Source organism: Athene noctua, chromosome 7, assembly GCF_965140245.1.
Source record: "Athene noctua chromosome 7, bAthNoc1.hap1.1, whole genome shotgun sequence".
NCBI classification, from domain to species: Eukaryota; Metazoa; Chordata; class Aves; order Strigiformes; family Strigidae; genus Athene; species Athene noctua.
In genome coordinates this window covers 42712177-42730695 of record NC_134043.1, presented here as the reverse complement: position 1 = coordinate 42730695, position 18519 = coordinate 42712177, and positions in this window count along the sequence as shown.

Sequence of the window (18519 nt, the reverse complement as noted above, 5' to 3'; positions counted from 1 at the left end):
TATATATCCTTTCATCTTTTGCCTTTGGCAAGAGAGTTATGTGTTATCATGAGGTGTATTCTTAGAAAAGCATCTGCCATACCTTCCTGAAGAATTCATTTCTCGCAAGCCCTCCCCCTTTTCAGTTTGAGATCTGTGGGTTTGTATGAAGCGTCATTGTAAAACAGGTCTGCCACAGTCAAATGTCATTAGCCATACTATATTCTCAGAACCAGCAATACCGATCCCTAGGCAGGAATGATGAAATATCGAGCGTAACTATGAAACATGCGTGAGCCAAGTCTTTCCTTTCATACCCTCCTCAGCACTGCGGGCCTCGGCTTTAATGCTGAATGGGGGCCTAGCACATCTGGGTCCCCCTATCAGATGTCCTCACAAAGGGAACACGCTCCCTGCTTTTTCTACTCTGTATTGCTCCCAGTCGTGCTGTGCAGAGCACAGTGGACAGCTCGGTGCTCCTTCTGCAGGTGACAGACCCATTTGTGCTGAGGTCTGGTTGCAAAGATTCGCATGGCCCCAGACAAGGCACACAAGGCACATTATGTCAGGTGGTGCATGAGATAAGGAAGAGGCGCTATCAGTATCACAGAGTTTCAGCCCAGAGCTTGATCAAATCCAGTCCTTCCAAGTCTGTTCCTCACTGTGCAGTCACTACGTGAGCACCATTCCCCCGTCAGCAGGTGAGGTGTTGCAGGTGTAGCATCCTGGCAGCTATGCTGGTGGGAGCATCACACAGGAAAAAACAGTGGAGGTCCTTTGGACATGTTTGTGCAGAGCCTAATTCTCCTGCCAAGGAACATTTCATCATCACCACGCATTGCTCAGTGCTGCTATCATCATATTATAACTCTTAAGGGGCTGGAGGAGTATCACTGCTTGCTGATGTGAGGGGGAAATCCAAAGTTTATCAGTAGTTTGGGAGCTTATGGGGAATGTTTCCTGCTCTCCTGGGATGGAGTCATACTTTGTCTTGCCCAGGTTTAAACTGGGAAGCACAAGTTTAAACTAGGAATAGTTGACTAAATCAAGCAAAGCTTGTTCCTGGGGTTTGTGCCATCGGGCTTTGTTTACCAACTGAGACAAGTGAGTGCTATGGAGTGATCAGTTGTGAGAGCTCTGGTGAACCCTCTGGAGCCTCCAGTTTCCTCATTTTGTGTTCATAAAGCATCAGCAAACAGGCCCCCGACCTTTTTCTCCCTCCCCCCATCCTCTCACATGGGAACTGTCCAAGCCAGGCCTGGGAGACCTCTGGAACTCAGCACTGAAAGCCACTGCTTTCAGGAACATTTGTTACTTTCGGAAATGCATCAAATTCCTCGGGACCCTGGGGAGAGGTTGAATGGGATCTCAGCAGAAGAGGCACCTCCAAACTCTGTTTCCCACGTGCAGTTTTCCTAAGCTCAGCTCACAAACTGCCTGTGCGGAGCAGAGGCCTGCAGCAGCACCCGCGGGCAGGCGGGTGGCCAGGAGGGCCACACAGCTTTCCCTCCAGCAGCCTAAGCCGAGCCTCCACTTGCAGCAGTGCGGTTAGATGTATGGCCCCAAACTGAGGCAAAGCACATCCCAAAATCTGTGGGGTGCTGCTAGTTACCTCCCTGCGGGTCTTCAGAGGCAGGAGGAGAATTTTGATCCGGACGGGTCAGCAGGTGGAGAAACACTGCTCCTTGAGGTACCAGGAGCTGCCACCTTTCCTAGCCGCGTCCCCCAGGTGTTTGGGGCAGAAGGGCTGTGGATCAGCCCGCGAGTGAGGCGAGTCGGGCTGTGGCCCTCGGCTGCACATGGCCCTTCGGGGCGGGTGTGCGGGGGAAGGTGCGTGCCGCGGCTTTGCAAAGCCATTCCCTAAGAGCAGGTGCCACCAGCGCACCCGCAAGTGGGCTGACAGCAAAGGGACACATGGTGAATCCCCTCGCTGCAGAGCCTGGAGAAAAAAAGATCTCTTCAACCACAAATGAGCCTTTCTTGGTTTAATATCCATGCCCCAAGCTCCCGTGCAAGAATGAATGAACCTTTTTTCCCAGTCCAGGGACAGGACTGAAGTGCTGTACAAACTCTACAAGTTTAAAGGCAGGGAAATGGTCTGTGGAATTTTTTGACATCACTTCAGTCACTTAAAATCACTCTGCCTTGCACACTTGTGTCAGTTGCAGCTAGGAAAACAATTGAATTTTGAGGTGTTTGAGCACACAGTGATCTATTTAAAATGGTGATAGCTGCTATTTTATTCTGAAAGCGAGAAAGGCATCCGTGAGCATTAAGTTTCAGGATCATATCTGTATTTCCTCATTTCTTCTTTTATTATTAAATGGTCCTTTTAATTCTTTATTAATTTCTTTCCTTCTGTTTTATTTATCTCCTTCTAGCTCAAAAGCTGCCCATGTACAAAAGCAGTATTTTATGACTGTGAGGGCTTGGGTTGAGGTTATATGTTTATACATTTTTAACCAAAAATATAGCAAACCTATCAATCAATGTATCAATTTCTAGCTTTCTGTTGTTTAGCAAGTTGCTCATCCTTTAGCATGCAAAAGCTCGTTGGTGTACTGCAAAAACCCCACCGTGTCTGAATTTTTATCCCACATCCTGTCCACTGTAATTAGCAACCCTTACTCTCCACACTATTGAGTCATCATCCAAATATTTCAGTTTTCATCTATTTTTTCATCATGGCCAAGTCAGACCGTGAATCCGAATGACCACTGAATACTATGTGGGATAATATTTTTACCCAGGATGATTAAAACTTTGAGGATTAGAATCCCCCTGTGTTCAAGGAGAAAAGCTGAATTTCTGGGCAACCAAGTAAAAATTGAAAGAGTAAATAGAGCTATTGCTTGTGCCTTTCCCACTGTGAGACATGATTACTTCAGGCAACACCTCAGTCTCATGAGTGTTGTAGCTCTTAGAGGATGGCTGGGCTTAGATGAGTACCATACTCCTATCCCCCAAACTACCACAGGCATGGCTAGCTGAGCAGTCATGGTACGGAAGACAGGGAGTTTTGTGAGGCCATTTGAGCTAAGTCACTCTTTGGCAGTTGTCTGCTTCTGTGAGGCTCTGGCCAATATAAAGCCTTTTAATTCTTTTTCTCTTAGCAAGCACTCAAGCCCACAGAGTTTTTCTTCTCTGAAGGCTTGCATGTAGCCTGTATCGCTTAAGTCCATTTGTGAAGTCTTTGAAAGTCTTGAGCCCAACTACACTAGCCTGTGTGAATTGCTGGGTCAGGATTTTCTTGCTGTGGGTCTGTGGTGTAGCTTTGCTCAAGCCAATGACCTTCAAGAAGCCAAAGTAACCTGTTTTCCCAGACTTGCCTTCTAACTGCTCAGAGGAAACACTTGGACTTAGCTAGGCAGGAGTTAAGAGCATTGAGTGAGGTCGGGCCATTATTAGTTGAATCTGTCAGAACATCATTGACAGCACAGCAAGCTCTGACAGCAGCTCTTGTTTGTTTAGATGGCAATGAATGATTAAGGCAGAATCAGCCCCTCTCAAAAGATCATTTCAGTGTCTCAAAATTTTAAAATAAATGCCTGTTTTATGTTGTGTAAATGCTCCCAGAACTGGCTGTTGGGTCTAGCAAGGAGTTGTGTTAAACAATTACACACCCATTGTTACAGAGGGGATGTGTTGCTGTAGTTACAAGATGGAATATCCAGTAGGAAACCTTAGTTGAGCACTTTTGTACATTTAAAGAACATTTGGGTTCGTGCCTTCTTTCAGTGCTATAGTGATGTGTTTATTCTTTTTGTCTCTTGTTAGTCTGGCACATAGACAAACCAGTGTCAGAATAATTTAAAAATCAAGTTGTGAGACATTTCTGTTCTTAGAAAAGCGGTTTCTTTTGAAGCTGTTGAATGAGATGAATTTATCGGGGGAGGGGATGTATATGTGCAGGGGGACACTGCCTCCTTTGGAGATAGCTCCTGTGACAAACAACAAAGAAGTCTGCACCAGAAGGATTTCTCCTCTAATCTGTACTTTCTGCACCATCTTGACCAGTCTTTCTTAGGCAAAAGTCACTCCAGACTTGAAGTAGACAAGTCTTCCTTTTGCAAGCACTTGGTTAATATCCATGTCTGGGTGACAGCAGACAGGAATGGTCCCTTAGAGCCTCCCTGGTAATAAGGAAAGGTCTCACTACTCTCATCAGTGGAGCTGGAGGTCACAACAGCACTTGGAGGAGCAGCAAGGAGTTTTCTACCCACCCATGAGGAAATACCTGCTCTTCTACAGACAGATGCTAGCAGTGGTATCTTGCTGCTCCCTGCCCAGATCGCTCTTCCTTTCCAACTGATGATGTGGACTAAGCCAGATACTATTATCCTAGGATTTCTGACAGAGTAGCCGGCTCAAACAGAAGATGAACCAAACAGAAAGTAGAGTGGAGCGCAAGAGATGGAGAGGTTTTCCTCTGGGAACTGCCTAAGGCAGGCTGCTAGTCAATGCAGGTCTCTGCATCTAAGGTTCTCCAGAGCCCCCTTCAAATCAGCAGAGAGACATCAGCTCTTTACTGGAGATGTCAAGTTAGATGAGATGAACCCCACTTCTTTAGGGTCTCTGTCATTGGCCTTGAATTTCAACTGATTGTAGTAAATGTCAAGTGTAGATCTTTATAAAATGACTGAAATATACATCATTTATGGTCCACACCATACATATGTGGACTGGAAACTTACTTACATTTATGGCATTTTTGTGAATAAACAAAGTGACTAGGAAAATGTGGAAATGGGTCTCTGCATAGTCCTCATAAAAAACAAGATCTATCTGATAGTAATGAAAGAACAGAGATCAGAGAAGATCATGAACATTTGACATCAAATCAGGGGCAAAATATTCATGAATGCAAGGTGCCCAGGTGTAGAAGACAGCAATTATATTTATATTATATGATGATAGTATAATACAATAGAGAAGCAAAGGAAATAGATTATGACCCATGAGATTTACGAAGTATTTGTACTTCTTCACTGAGGACTCTTTATCAGTTTTCATTTTTTTGCCTCAACTAATCTCTCGTATCTTCTACCAGGGTGTTACTTTATTGTGCACCAGAGGAGGGAGATACATACCCACAAACCTTCTGAGAAACGCATTTACAGGAAATAAAGAAAACACAAGCAAGTCTTTCTGCCCCACTCTCTGTGTGGAGAGTAAGCCCTTACTCTTTCACACCTGTTAAATAACTTAGCTCGGGATTCAACTAGTGCTATTGAAAACGTAGTGGGCTGCTTAGTGGTCATCACATGGTCTTCATTAGGTGCTGCAATGCACGATCTGAGGAAATCATAGCCCACCGAGTGCCATACACAAATGACAATCATTGCTGTTTTAAGTAATCCATCTTTTTATTTGCTTCACTGGCAGATAGATTCTGCATGGGGTCTCATTTTCTCACTGCAGGCTGCCTTTATTTTTTCACACTTTCTAATCAGATAATTCAGTATGGTTTTATATTGGGTTTGCATGGCAAGGTTTTGGTAGAGGGGGGCTACAGGGGTGGCTTCTGTGAGAAGCTGCCAGAAGCTTCCCCTGTGTCCAACGGAGCCAAGGACAGCTGGCTCCAGGAGGGACCCACCACTGGCCAAGGCTGTGCCCTGACGGTGGTAGCACCTCTGGGATAACGTATTTAAGAAGGTAGGAAAAAAAAGACAGCTAAAGAGAGGAGTGAGAATATGAGAGAAACAACTTTTCAGACACCAAGGTCAGTGAGGAAGGAGGTGGAGGAGGTTCTCCAGGCCCTGGAGCAGAGATTCCCCTGCAGCCCGTGGTGCAGCCCATGGTGAGGCAGCTGTTCCCCACAGCCCACGGAGGTCCATGGTGCAGCAGATACCCGCCTGCAGCCCGTGGGGGACCCCACACTGCAGCAGGTGGGTGCCCGAAGGAGGCTGTGGCCCCGTGGGAAGCCCACGCTGGAGCAGGCCCCTGGCAGGATCTACGGACCCATGGAGAGAGGAGCCCACACTGGACCAGGTTTGCTGGCAGGACTTGTGACCCCCCAGGGGACCTGCCCTGGAGCAGCCTGTTCCTGAAGGGAAGGGATCCACGCTGGACCAGTTTGTGAAAAACTAGAGCCCATGGGAAGGACTCGAGTTGGAGCAGTTTGTGGAGGACTCTTCTGTGGGAGGGACCCCACACTGGAGCAGGGAAAGGGTGTGAGGAGTCCTCCCCTGAGGAGGAAGGAGCGGCAGAAACAACATGTGATGAACTGACCACAACCCCCATTCTTGTCCCCCTGTGCCACTGCCATGTTGGGAATAAAGTTAAACCCGGGATTAAGGGAGTGGTGAGGGAAGTTGTTTTCAAGATTTGGTTTTATTTCTCATTATTCTATTCTGATTTGACAGGTAATATCTTTTTTCTCTGAGTCCGTTTTGCCCATGACAGTAATACCTGAGTGATCTCCTTGTTCTTATCTCGACCCACGGATATTTTGTTATATTTTCTTTCCCCTGTCCAGAGGAGGGGAGTGATAAAGTGGCTTTGGTGGGCACCTGGCATCCAGCCAGAGTCAACCCACTACAGGTTTTCAGGTATGACACACCTCATAGACATATACACCACTAAAAATATCTCACAGATTTTTTTTCTACAGCACTGGTGTTGCTCCATACTTGTGACTTCATAACCTAAACCAACTCATTAGAAAAGGAGAAGCAGATTTTATCTACACAGGCATAGGGTCCTACACAGTTGCCATTTTAGCTTTGAGATAATGAAGAAACTTCCACTTGCTCTCCATCCTTCTTGCCCTGTGAAAGAAGTAAAAGGTTGCCAGTCAGGCTCTCCATTTAGATGAAAGCTTCAAGCTTTAAGCCATCTCCTGAAATATTTCTTAAGTAAGGGCATCTGCAAACTTTTTGCAAAATTATTTGCTTTATTTGGCAGTGAAAAGATAAGACAATCTGACATTTTGGCCTCATACGGGGGTCTTTCAAAGTGTATGGAGAACTAAAAGGCTTTTAAAAGAATCCATGTCCTAAAAATTTAATATTTAGGTGATATTCATAGTTCAGCTTTGTAGTACCTGTACCTCTGTACATCTGGTAGCTCAGGAGTTCCTGACTTAGTTAAATCACTTTCAGGTACTTGACCCTGGGGAAGAGGTATCCCATACTCATTTGTGGTTTTGTTTCTTCAGAGTATCTGATTCCCTGAAGAGCTTCTGTTTGTCCTGCTTTTGCTTGTTTGTAACTGAGGGTTTTTTAAGTGTGTGGCTGTTCTTTTTGTGTCTCACTCTTCACAGTGAGACTTCACTTTCTCAGGACCCGGGCAGTTTCCAAGTGGATGGCTACATTTCTTCTGTGGTTTTGAAGGAACTCATTCATATGATTGTCCTCTCTGTGCTCAGGACTCACCAAGCTGCATCAAGAGGGCTCTACTTCAGGAGCAGAGACCTTGGATTTGAGGGCAAAAGAACCACTAGGCAGCCTCTGTATTTTTGTGCTTGCATTTTTGAATTAGTCCTTCAAACCAACTTATGAATTGCTGTACTATTGCCCTAGGGAATGAGATTCCTGCTCTGATGTAGAGGTATCTCTTCCTACAGTTGATGTCATCAGTGAGATTCAGTGTTTTCTAGACAAATACTAGCACCTACAAAGAGGACACAATACTTGTGCTTTCATTCAGCATCACTGTAACCAATTTCCCTACCCTGTTGGTTATTATTTGCAAGTGCAGCTGGAATCTGGAGGCCAATGCACTGTAGAAGACAAATTTGGTTTGATCCAAGGAAGAAAGAGTTCCTTTGAAATAAAAGGTATTTGATAATAGAACATCAGTGTTGAAATCTAAAATAACATGACCAATTGCCAAGGCTTCCTCACTGCAGAAGGAGGTTAATTAAGCAGCAGTCCTTTCTCCTGCACGGTCTCTGCTTTGAAAGAATGAGTAACAACATGAGCTGGAGTCTACAGTACATAATGCCATTAGGTTTATTATTCCCCTTCTATAGCTTGCTGTAAAGAGAACTGTTGCAATTAATGAATGAAGTGGTTACAATGCTACAGTCAAGGTCAGGGTGAGGCATAAAATGCAGAGCTCAGTTCTCTCAGAGTCACTTGCTGGCAGGAGAAAGCACTATAGTTTGTCAGGAAAATGGGATCAGCTCTTCCTTTCAGTGCAAAGAAATATCTCCCTCACATGCACCTGACAGCATCCCACCAAAACCCTCCGGGATACGTCAGAGCAGAGAAGTTAATAAAAGTGTTAGTAGCCCAGGCAGAGAGAGATTGTTCAACCAATTAGCCAGAAGCTAGAGACACTCCTCTGCAGATTGCTGGCTATAACAGGTTATATGCGCTGTTATGGGGAAAAAAAAAAAAAAAAAAAAAAGATGGCTTCAGTTCCAAATTTCATCCTCTTGCACCAGTGTAAATCTCAAACAGTCACACTGACAGCTCACTGTTCTGTATCAGAGATGTAGAATGTTTTCCTCTTCTCAAGCATTAAACTGGTGCTTGACTGAAAACAAAGCCAGCTAAGCCCAAAAGGCAGTAACGATATATATTCCTTTCTTTTCATTCCTTTTTCCTTGGTTATACACCCAATTTAAAAGCAAGCAGCCACACATGCCAATCACATTACAATTCCTTACATTTTCTTGTATTCTATTTCCCAGTCAGTCAGTTCTCATCTGTTTTGATTTTACCTTCTGAACTCTTCAGGGCATGGAATATCACTTTTCATCTTGTACAGTGTGAGAAAATAGATCTTTGCTTATTACTGTAATATAAATGCATATTTGTGATCACAGTGATTGTGATTGCAGAAAATGAAAATCATAAAGATTATTTCTCAAAGCTCCTGTTAAAGGCCATGAGATGATTGCTAGCTAATGATAGAAACACATTTCTTTCAGGACAAGCTAGTCCATCATGAAGGCTTAATATCTTCCACTGGAGCAGCTATGTTTGTCGGAAACAAGACACCGTTGCCAGATGGAGCATAAGTCTGTGTGTTTATGTTCTGATGCAAAATGCATGTGAAAAGTCTCAAGAGTTCTGAGTCCCCCAGGAGTGAGGCAAGAGAGTTCGTAAGATCTAGTTTGCAAGAGGACTGACTGATGCATTCAAATAGCAGGTTTCTTCAGGCATGGTTTTTTCCATTAGAAAAGGCCACACTTTGCCAATCAGAGAAGAGGGCAATCGATAGTCACTGAGCAGTATGGGCTGTTTGTTACATTGAGCAAAGATGGAGAAATAGAAAAGCATGATGGCATAAGTGTAAAAGAAACATTACATACTCACAGAACCGACTTTGTGCGTATATGTTTAACCCCTCCCAACCATAGACAGATGTTCCCCAAGGGGAAAAGCATTTTCAGTATGTTCTAATTAGGAGGGGAGGGGGGTGGTGAGGTGGGGCTAGAGAACCTTCTGCCCTTTGAGAAACACTCATTCGTCTTCTGGCTTGTGTATGCATGCTTGAAATGCATTCTGTTCCTCCTTAATATCACCCCCAGCACTGTGATGTCGCAAATTTGTTGCAAATCAAGCATCAGCAATTTTCTCTGCTGGTGGAACTGCTTCAGAGCAGTGCTGTGCTTGAATACAGTGCGAGGGGATTACCTGTGGTTTCTGGGTTGTGAAATGAGAGATATAACTTACAGAGCAATCTGTTGATACTGCTTTCTTGGCTTCCCTTTGATGATGACTCGTGTAGCCATGGAAATAAGCGCTAAAGTGAAAAATAAGCTCTGGTAAAACCACAGCTCTGATGGCCAGATGTGTTCCAAGTAGTAAATAAAAGGCCTGTCAGAAAGGAAGTGAAACATGTGGAAGGAAGAAAACAAGAACATTTATGTGTTTCTGTCCCATCCCTTGCAACTCTGGGGGTTTGTTTTTATAATACTTTCCTCTCCATGGCTTTTAATGCTGACATTTGCTGAGGAAGGGATGAGGATCTGATATAACACCTCCTGAACTTATCACTGTCATTTGTACTACAATATGAGGAGCCTGACCAAGACTGGCGGTCCCAGGTACTGTACAAAAATGTAGTGATAACTTAACACAGCCCAAAGAGCTTGCAGTCTCAACAAGCAAGATACATGGGAAGTGCCAATGAAAGCTCAGAGACAGTCCTGAGTATAAAGCTTATCTATCTCTGCTTCTCTGTGGCATCTCTATGTGACACTGCTTCTGCCATGTGTTTCTGATGACTCCTCAGCCCAGTTGATCTTGGCCACCAAACTGTTGAGTTGTAGGGACAGGAGGTGTCTTAGACCAGCTGCTTAGCTACCCAGAGATTCAAAGAGCTTCAGGGCATCTGCAAGAATAGCTGAAGGTATAGACTTCAGTCTACCCTAGAGAGTGGCAGGTTAATAGACATAGTAGCATATGTTATTTAATGTTTTGGTCAGGTATGTCTTTATTCTTGCTGTACATGAATATGCCTGAAATCTGTGCAAGAATAAATTGCAAGCTAATTTATTCTTGGCATGCAGAGCAAGTTCTACATTTTGCAGAAGGAACGTATGCCAAGGATGCCCTGTCAATACCCTGGCAATCTTCATGAGGAATAAAAAATCTGAGTCAGTCTGAAACTCCTGCTCCCAAGCTAGACACGTCACCTTCACCTGCCTCCTTGCTGTGTGATGAGGTATATTCCTCATCTTTCCTGAGGAGCAATGGGACAGATGATCTTCACAAGGCTCCAGCGTGGTGGCACAGACAAATTCTGACACAGATCTTTTACTTTCTGCTGCCTTCCATTTGCCATACTGCTTTACCACAGTGTACTGCCATGCCTCTTTCACTCCCACAGCAGCAGATATGCTCTCTCATTTCTACATGCACACATGCTTCCCAACCCTGTCTTCTGGTAACCAAAGGTTGTCATCCTCTGTCTGTAAGTACTAGGGGACATCTTGGGTTCTGGAAAGTCTGCCAGAGATGGGAAACTCTGTGACCACGGGAAAACTCATTACCAAAAACCCCCGAAACCTACAAGTGATCAGACAGGGATTAGGTAGTTTTGCTCCTGAGAAGCAGGCAGATCCATGAAGGACACATAGACAGACGTGCTGGCGTTGCTGTGGTGCAAGGTGAGGGAGGATGGGGGAAATGCATGGACTATAAAAGCAGCCATTGTGCTCTGCAGCTTGTGTCTGGGAAGCCCAGCTGGAAGTTCTGAGCTATTGCAGAAGGGCAGAAGTGAAACTGCAGCTGTGATCAGACTGGACATTTTCTGGCTCAAGCCACTAGTTCCTCTTGTTCCTGTGAAGCAGAAGGTTCCCCACAAGATGCACGTGTCACGGCTGGAGTTTACAACCAGTGCTAAGAATGGTCCAGTTGTTCTTTCTGCCCTTACAACTGCTGAGCTTCATATGTGTGCCTGAGCACCATGCCTCTGCTTTCCCATTGTTTTTTTTCATTTTTAATCTCCTCGAGCAAGGACGAGCATATCACTCCTGTGTGTGTGTCACATGTATAGTCTGTATATGTCACAAGCACATCTTCTAGCCCAGTACTGTGCCAGCCCAAGCGCTTTCCAGATGATACCTGAGCAGAGGAGAAGCATGGAGAGGCCAGGCAGGATGAGCCCGGTGGCTCCAGCGGAGAGAGGAGGGACGTTTGAGTGCAAGCCAGCGTTCACAGTGATGAGTCACCCAGATATGCACAGTAACTACGGTGGTGGCCCTTCCAACACCCGCAAAATCCTTTGCACCGTCTCTTGGTTTCCTGTTCCCAGCACTAAAACTGTTTGCCTTTAGCAAGTTAAACCTGTTGCTTCCCTGTATTTCTCCCCTGCCCTGGATCCTTTAGTGTTTTGCTGTGCAATCTATGTGTCTGAGATCCTAAACATGGAGAGATTACAGCGTGACCTCACTCCAATCTGATAATGATACTCAGCTGCTACTGCTCATGCTGTTCAATAAGAGGTAGCACTGGACTGCCTCAGACTTCACAGATCTTTGGTTCTGATATTTTTCTTGTGCTGTCCCCTAGTCAAAAGTGCTAAATGTTAGTTTGTTCACCCAGACTGCAACCCAGCATTTACATGAGGGAAGAAGACACTCCCACAGCAAGTTGCACAGATGTGCAACTTCCTCACGCAGCTAATGGTACTAACATCAGCTGAATTCCTCGCCTCAGTAAACGGGCACAAGATCTTGTTGTTTTCAAGAACAAGGAATTAATCATTATTGAGCAAGCATTCATTATGGCAGCTGTCGAGAACAAGTGAGTTTAATTTTTGTAAAGAGGTCTGTTTAGTGGAAGAGGTGAATGTCATATTTTGCACTTGGGTAAGAAGGATTAGTCAGGTCCTTGGTTTGCTTGGGCTGTAGCTGGGGCACAAGAATAGTGCAACATGCACTCCTGCTTGATAATTAGAACAGTTGTAGCAGAGACACGGGAAATCCACTCTGATCTGTAGTCAAAAAGGGATGGTCATCAGTGTTCTCACTGTGCTTAGTGATAAAAGGGAGAATCATATTAATGTATCTCAAATCCAGGGCTAGAGCAAATTATAGCAAATTTAGAGGAGGAGAAAAGTCACATTTTTAAATACAAATAGTCTGAATTTATAATTTTTCATTTTTCTGATACTTCTTATATCTCAGAGGCTGGTGAGTTGACCCAGGGAAGTCAGCACACAGCCAAGTCAAACACCATTAATCTAAAGATATCTTAGACCCAATGAGCATACTGTGCTTGATGTGGAATCCAAGATATATGCTCACTGGATTTTTAAATTTATTTTATTTGTACATATATACATAATGACGTAGAGAAAAGACAAAAGCTTGCATCTATGTTAGTACAATTGTTTGCATGTCCGTGCACAAAGTATCCCTCAGTAGTTCCAATGCAGTAGATGCCTTTGTTTCAAATCTTAAAATAGTGATTTTTTTGCAATGTATGCATCAAGCAGTGTATAACTGTGTGCAGAGATTCACTCTGTCACAGACACAAACATGCAAGCATAGAAGAAACACATCTTCTATATCTTCTACATGGATGCCAACACTTGTGTCATGGGTGGTAACCCAAGGCTTCCAAGCATCTTTCAATAGGAGCCTGAACAAAATGTTCTTCTGTAAACTGGTTACACAGCAAATAGTTTTTATTGTTGCAGATCCCCACAGTTCAGTAGATGGGAGGAGAGGGGAGGTAAAATCAAACTCCATGCCCTGGGAGCAAGGCTATCTTAGAGATTTATAAATTACCTCAGTGATCTGCAGTGATTCTGGGTACTTGATATTGCTCAAGTCTTTCTGTCTCTCTCTCTCTCAGCATAATAAAGCTAAGGAAATCCAGGAGACTAAATTCAGTGGTGCAGATTAGTGACGGGAAGGAAAATGGATATGCATAAATTAAACAAGACCATTCGCCTTCTCTGATCTGCAAATGTTTTTCTCTCAGAAATGCAACTTCTTTTTTTGCAGGTGACACCCACACATCTCCTTCACTTACTGGCGATGATAATAAAGGAGATAAACAACTGGAGCTCATGCAGTTAGACTTAATCTTTGTATGTCATCGTCACCAAGCAAAGCCACAGCAATAGGAAAACAGAGCTGTTTTCTGCTGCTCATTTCTAACTGACATTTCTTCACCAAGTTGCTCATGTAACCTATGGACTCTTTGAACTCTGAAATTTTGTGCCTGCTATCTTTCACAGTGTGTGGGTACTGTCATGCAGTGCTGAGCTGCAGTACATATATCCTCTGCCTATACCCCGGTCCTCATTTTGCTTCTCTGCCTCAGTGGTTTGAATTCAGATTGCAGAACTCCAACAGAAACGCCTTAAAAAAAAAAAAAAAAAAAAAAAAAGTAACAAGAAAGGAATACTCTGATTTTAAAACCTTATACTGCAGGTTAAATGTAGGATTTGTAAGTAAGAAATCCTTTCGTTGAGAAAGAAGAAAAGGCAGAAATAAAGCTAATTTTAAAATTTTTTTTGGTTGAGTGTATATGCATGGTTATTTTGACTTAAATCTCAGGAAATAACCACAAAACCTTCATCCTTCCAAGGGCTGCTTTTATTGGAGGAAACTCACTGGAGCTACAGTCCAAAGTAACGCATTTCTCTAGTTGCTGGAGACAAGCACTGGAGTCACTTAACTCCACTTTTCCTGCAGTCAGCCATTCATCCATCCTGCCGTTCCATTCTGCTGTGGTTTGCTTGACCATTGCCCTTCGAATAGAAGTTGCTGCTTTCATCTCAAGAGTTTCCTGGGACTCAACAGTGTGGCCAAGTCCATGCACAGGACCTAACCTGGCTTTCCCTACCAATGCAGCTAGTTTCTCACTGATGCATAGCAGCCTATGCAGTAAAAAGTATTTCTTAAGGCAAGAAGGACTTAGGGGTTTTAATACCGTTATTTCTAGTATATGGCCAGGGAGAGGCAGAAGTCTGTTTTGTGTAGTGCATCCTGCAGCTGGTTTGTTCATTTCCATTCCCTGAGGGACTGTTCCAGAGTTTCACTGAAGTGGTTTTGGAGTGGTTTCTCCTTTAACCCTTTTTGTTTCTCCCATCCTTAGTGGATTGCTCCATCACAGGGCTGGATTTGAACGTAGTGTCAACTTGATGTGTCTACAGCGGGGAGAGAGGTTATTCCCCTGCTCCCCAATTCTGTATCTTCATAGTCTCATACTTTGTTGTTGTTAAGACAAAACATTGGCATTACTTCAGCATTCTGCTAATGAGAGAAAGAGCTACATGGGATAATGCTCCCAAAGGCGACATTGCACCCTGGACTTCAGCCTCTGTCCCTGTGCATCAGGAGCTGATGAGCTATGCAAACAGAGAAACAATTTCCTTTCTCCAGACAGTTCTGATTTGGTTGGGGAAGGCTGCGAACCCCAGAAAGAAATGCAAGCAGACTACTTGATCATTTTCATGAGGAAAAAAAAAAAAACCAAAAAAAAAAAAACAAAAACAAAAAAAAAACCAGCTCTCATCTTGACTACTGGTGCTTGAAGATTAAAGTAGCCCAGAGGCTGTCACAGGCAGCAAGCATAGCAGGAAAATTAGTTCATTCTGACTCACAACAGAGTGATCTGATTTAATGGGGCACTGACAAGGCTGTCGGGCATTAACTTAGCTGTTATCTACGTTAGCCTGATTCATGGTTGTGTCCTGCCACAGCCCCCCACATGGGGGGCTTGAGACGTCACTCAGACTCTGTGTCGCCAACGGAGCGCCTACTCTGGCGGACCTGGAGCCTCTTCCTGCAACCCTGCGCTTGCTGCGAGGGAGGGATCAGCATCTCTTAGCAGTGCATGCTCAGATTAGAAGGCGAAGTCCTTGCAGGCAGGGAAAAAAATACAACTGTAATTAAAGAGCCACTCCGGTCACACAAGGGGGCAGAAGAGAGGCTGGATAGGAAAGCTTCCTTCTGGCATTTCCTGCCTTTGATTTCTTAATTTTGCAACCTGATCTCTTTTCTTTTAAGGTACTTTAGTATGTAATTTCTTAAGCTTCTTTATTTTAGAACAAACGGATTTTGTAAAAAGGCCATTTGATCCTCCTACCAGATTGAAACCACTATGTTAATTTCCACAGAACTGTACTGTTACAAATTGCTTGTTTGCATCTTTGTTTTTGCTGGTTAGGGAGTAATCTTTCCTGCCTGAAAAACTAAAGTTGTTCCAGCCCATGAGAACATTTCAACCTGATCCAGAATAGTTCCCCTAAAGGAATAATTTCCATTGAGGAAAAGGAAGAATGATGTGGCTACATAATGATATAATGGCTAGGAAAACTGTGGCATTTGAAAATTCCTGGTCATTTCAATGGTCAGAAGAATGAGATGAAGCCAGATCCCCAGAACTGAAGTGCCCTGGTAAGTTCATGGGTCCTGAAAATAAAGTTATGTTTCGTTTTTATTATAAAAAAAATAAGAAAAAGTAAGCACCAGCCACTTGATCCTGGAGATCCGGTAAAAAAAAACAAAAAAACAAAAAAAAAAAAAAAACAAAAACCAAAGCCCACACCATGAATTTGAGACCATTCAAATTTTTGTCTCTTTGCAAATGGGTTTGTATGAAATTGGCAGCCTCCTCACACTTCGGCAGCCAAATTGGCCACATCAGACTATCTGCATGCCCTTGAGGCTGGAATAGTAATGTACTGTAATGTGATGCTCTAACAAAAGCACCTAATTGTGAAGAACAATCCATTTGCATCAAGATAAGCAGCTAGTAACGTTTCCCTCTCACAGCCACTTACAGACACTGACTTTGGCTACAAATTACTGCCTAGTGCTGTTTTCAGCCTTTCCCACTCTTCATAAGACCTTGACAAAGCTGATGTGTTGTACTCATTACCCTAACCTGTTTTCCGGTTAGTGTGAGTGACTAACAAAATTATGTCTTGGTCTGTGATTCATCTTGAATAAAGTATTTTCCAGTCACACAGCAAAAGCCTTGCTGAAAGCGGAAAGATTTGATCTTTAGCACTGAAGCCTTTGCTCATGTGCTCCTAAAACTCAAGCTTTTTGTACCATGTTATTTATTAGTATCAAACATACCATCAGTAGCCAAAGTTGCTTCTGCTGTCAGCTACAGCCATAATGAACTTGGCAATTGCCAAAAGCCTGCTATGGGCAGGAAATGAAACGTACAGAAATTAAATGCACTGTGGGAAGCACCTGGTGTGTGGGATTCCCACGTGGTTGTTTGGCATGACTGAAAATCTAAGATGAAGGGAAAAATCAAAGGGACGAAAGACCCCAAATCCTTCAAACAGAAAACAAGTACCTATCCAATCACCACATGGCTCCAATCTCCTATGGCAACTCCTTCCCCCAAACTGAAGAGGAATGTGGCATACAAGACAGCCTTTGTCAAGCAAATAAGTAGTCAGGAGTGCATGTGGAAGGCTGCACAATGGTGTTAGAGATTAACAAACTGGATGGGTTCCTGAACTGCTGAGTCTGGCATAGAAATGAAAGTAAAAGAGATGATATGCAAAAAAGGAAGATGTGATATTGTTTGACAGACACGCAGGGTTATGTTTATAGCTGCAGAAGAAAGAAGAGGCATTCTGAAAAATCTGATACAGGAGGAGGATACTGGGATTTGGGGGATTCAAACTAGAAGGAATGTCCAAGACTTTTGGCTTTAGCGAACCTGACAACCCCAATGGTGAAGTTTCGAAATACTGCAAAGGTAACACAGGCTACCTCCTTGGCATTCATCTCCTAGGGGCTTGGTGTCTGGAAGCCTAGACGAGCCAGGCTGTTGTTTCATGCTGTGCTGGAAACGTGCAGAACAGGAACCAGCATGCAGGGGGCCAGAGCTGCACAACCCTTGGTTGACCCCTTGCAACATATGTCGATTGCCTTTCAGCTACGATGACTTCAGATCAGATGTTCGTTTGACACAGAGATCCAAAAGTGGGGGAAAGGAGGCCAATAACTTAAATCACTGTTCAGCAGGATTATAGTTGCGTTTGAATTAAGACCTGTGTACAAGGCAGACACCCTACAGATCTCTCACTGCCCTCCATGAGGTCCTGTTTCCAAGTTCAGAGCAGCAACACAGGGAGGTTTCTCTTTACATCATCCCATAAACAGCATATAGACCGCAAAGGCAGGGCTAGGAAGGGCCAGGGCTGTCCTGGCATGTTATGCGTTGCCTAAAACCAGATGGAATAAATTAGGATTGCTCAGTTTGTCATATATGCTAATCCACATATGCAGAGCCAGACTCCAGGCTTAACTGGCTTGCTTCTCTGCAAACACTTTCTTTTATTCCCTTACAGTGGCAGATAAATGTATTTGCCGGTGTCTCATCTCCAGCAGTCTGTAATTCATGTCCCTACAGTGCTTTAATATAATAGTGATGTCCATTTTAACACCGTGCTGGGCCTCTCCTGTCCTGGTTCTCCTAATTTTTTCATTAAATATTTAGGATGTTTCTCTGTATCTCTCTTTCTTTTTGGTCAGTGAAATGAATTAATAATTGTTCCAGATGTTCCAGGACTTACTTTCTAGTATCATGTCCTGGGAGCTATCAGTATGTTTTAAATATGGAAATTACAAAAGTGTTAGGGGAAAGGAAAGCAAATTATACCAACATTTGCTTTAGAAAGTAATACTTTCCTCTGACTAGCCTCAAGCCCAATGCATTTATTCAGGATTTAATTTATGGTATCTATTTAATAATTTTAAAAGGGGATTGCAAAAAATATAATAAAACTCTAAGGAATATAGATATAATGAAATAGATACATCTATATCTAAAAAAAACATATATGCAGTTTAAACAAAGAACATTTACCCTGTTTTATGCTTTTGATACTCTTTTGACATCTCACCTTGCATTTGCACTAGATGTGATTTTTTCACTGCGCATTGTCATCAGAGCACTTGTTAATGTCCTGTTGTGCAATGACAGCACTGATAGATGGCATGAAACATGGTGAGACAGTGCCATACCCTGACGGAGGACTGTGCCCAGCCCGCTGCACTCTACCAGGAGTGGCCGGATGCCCCCGGCACAGGATGATCCACTTCTCCCCAACAAGTGAGGAGGGAGGTGGCAAGGCATTAGCACCCCTCCA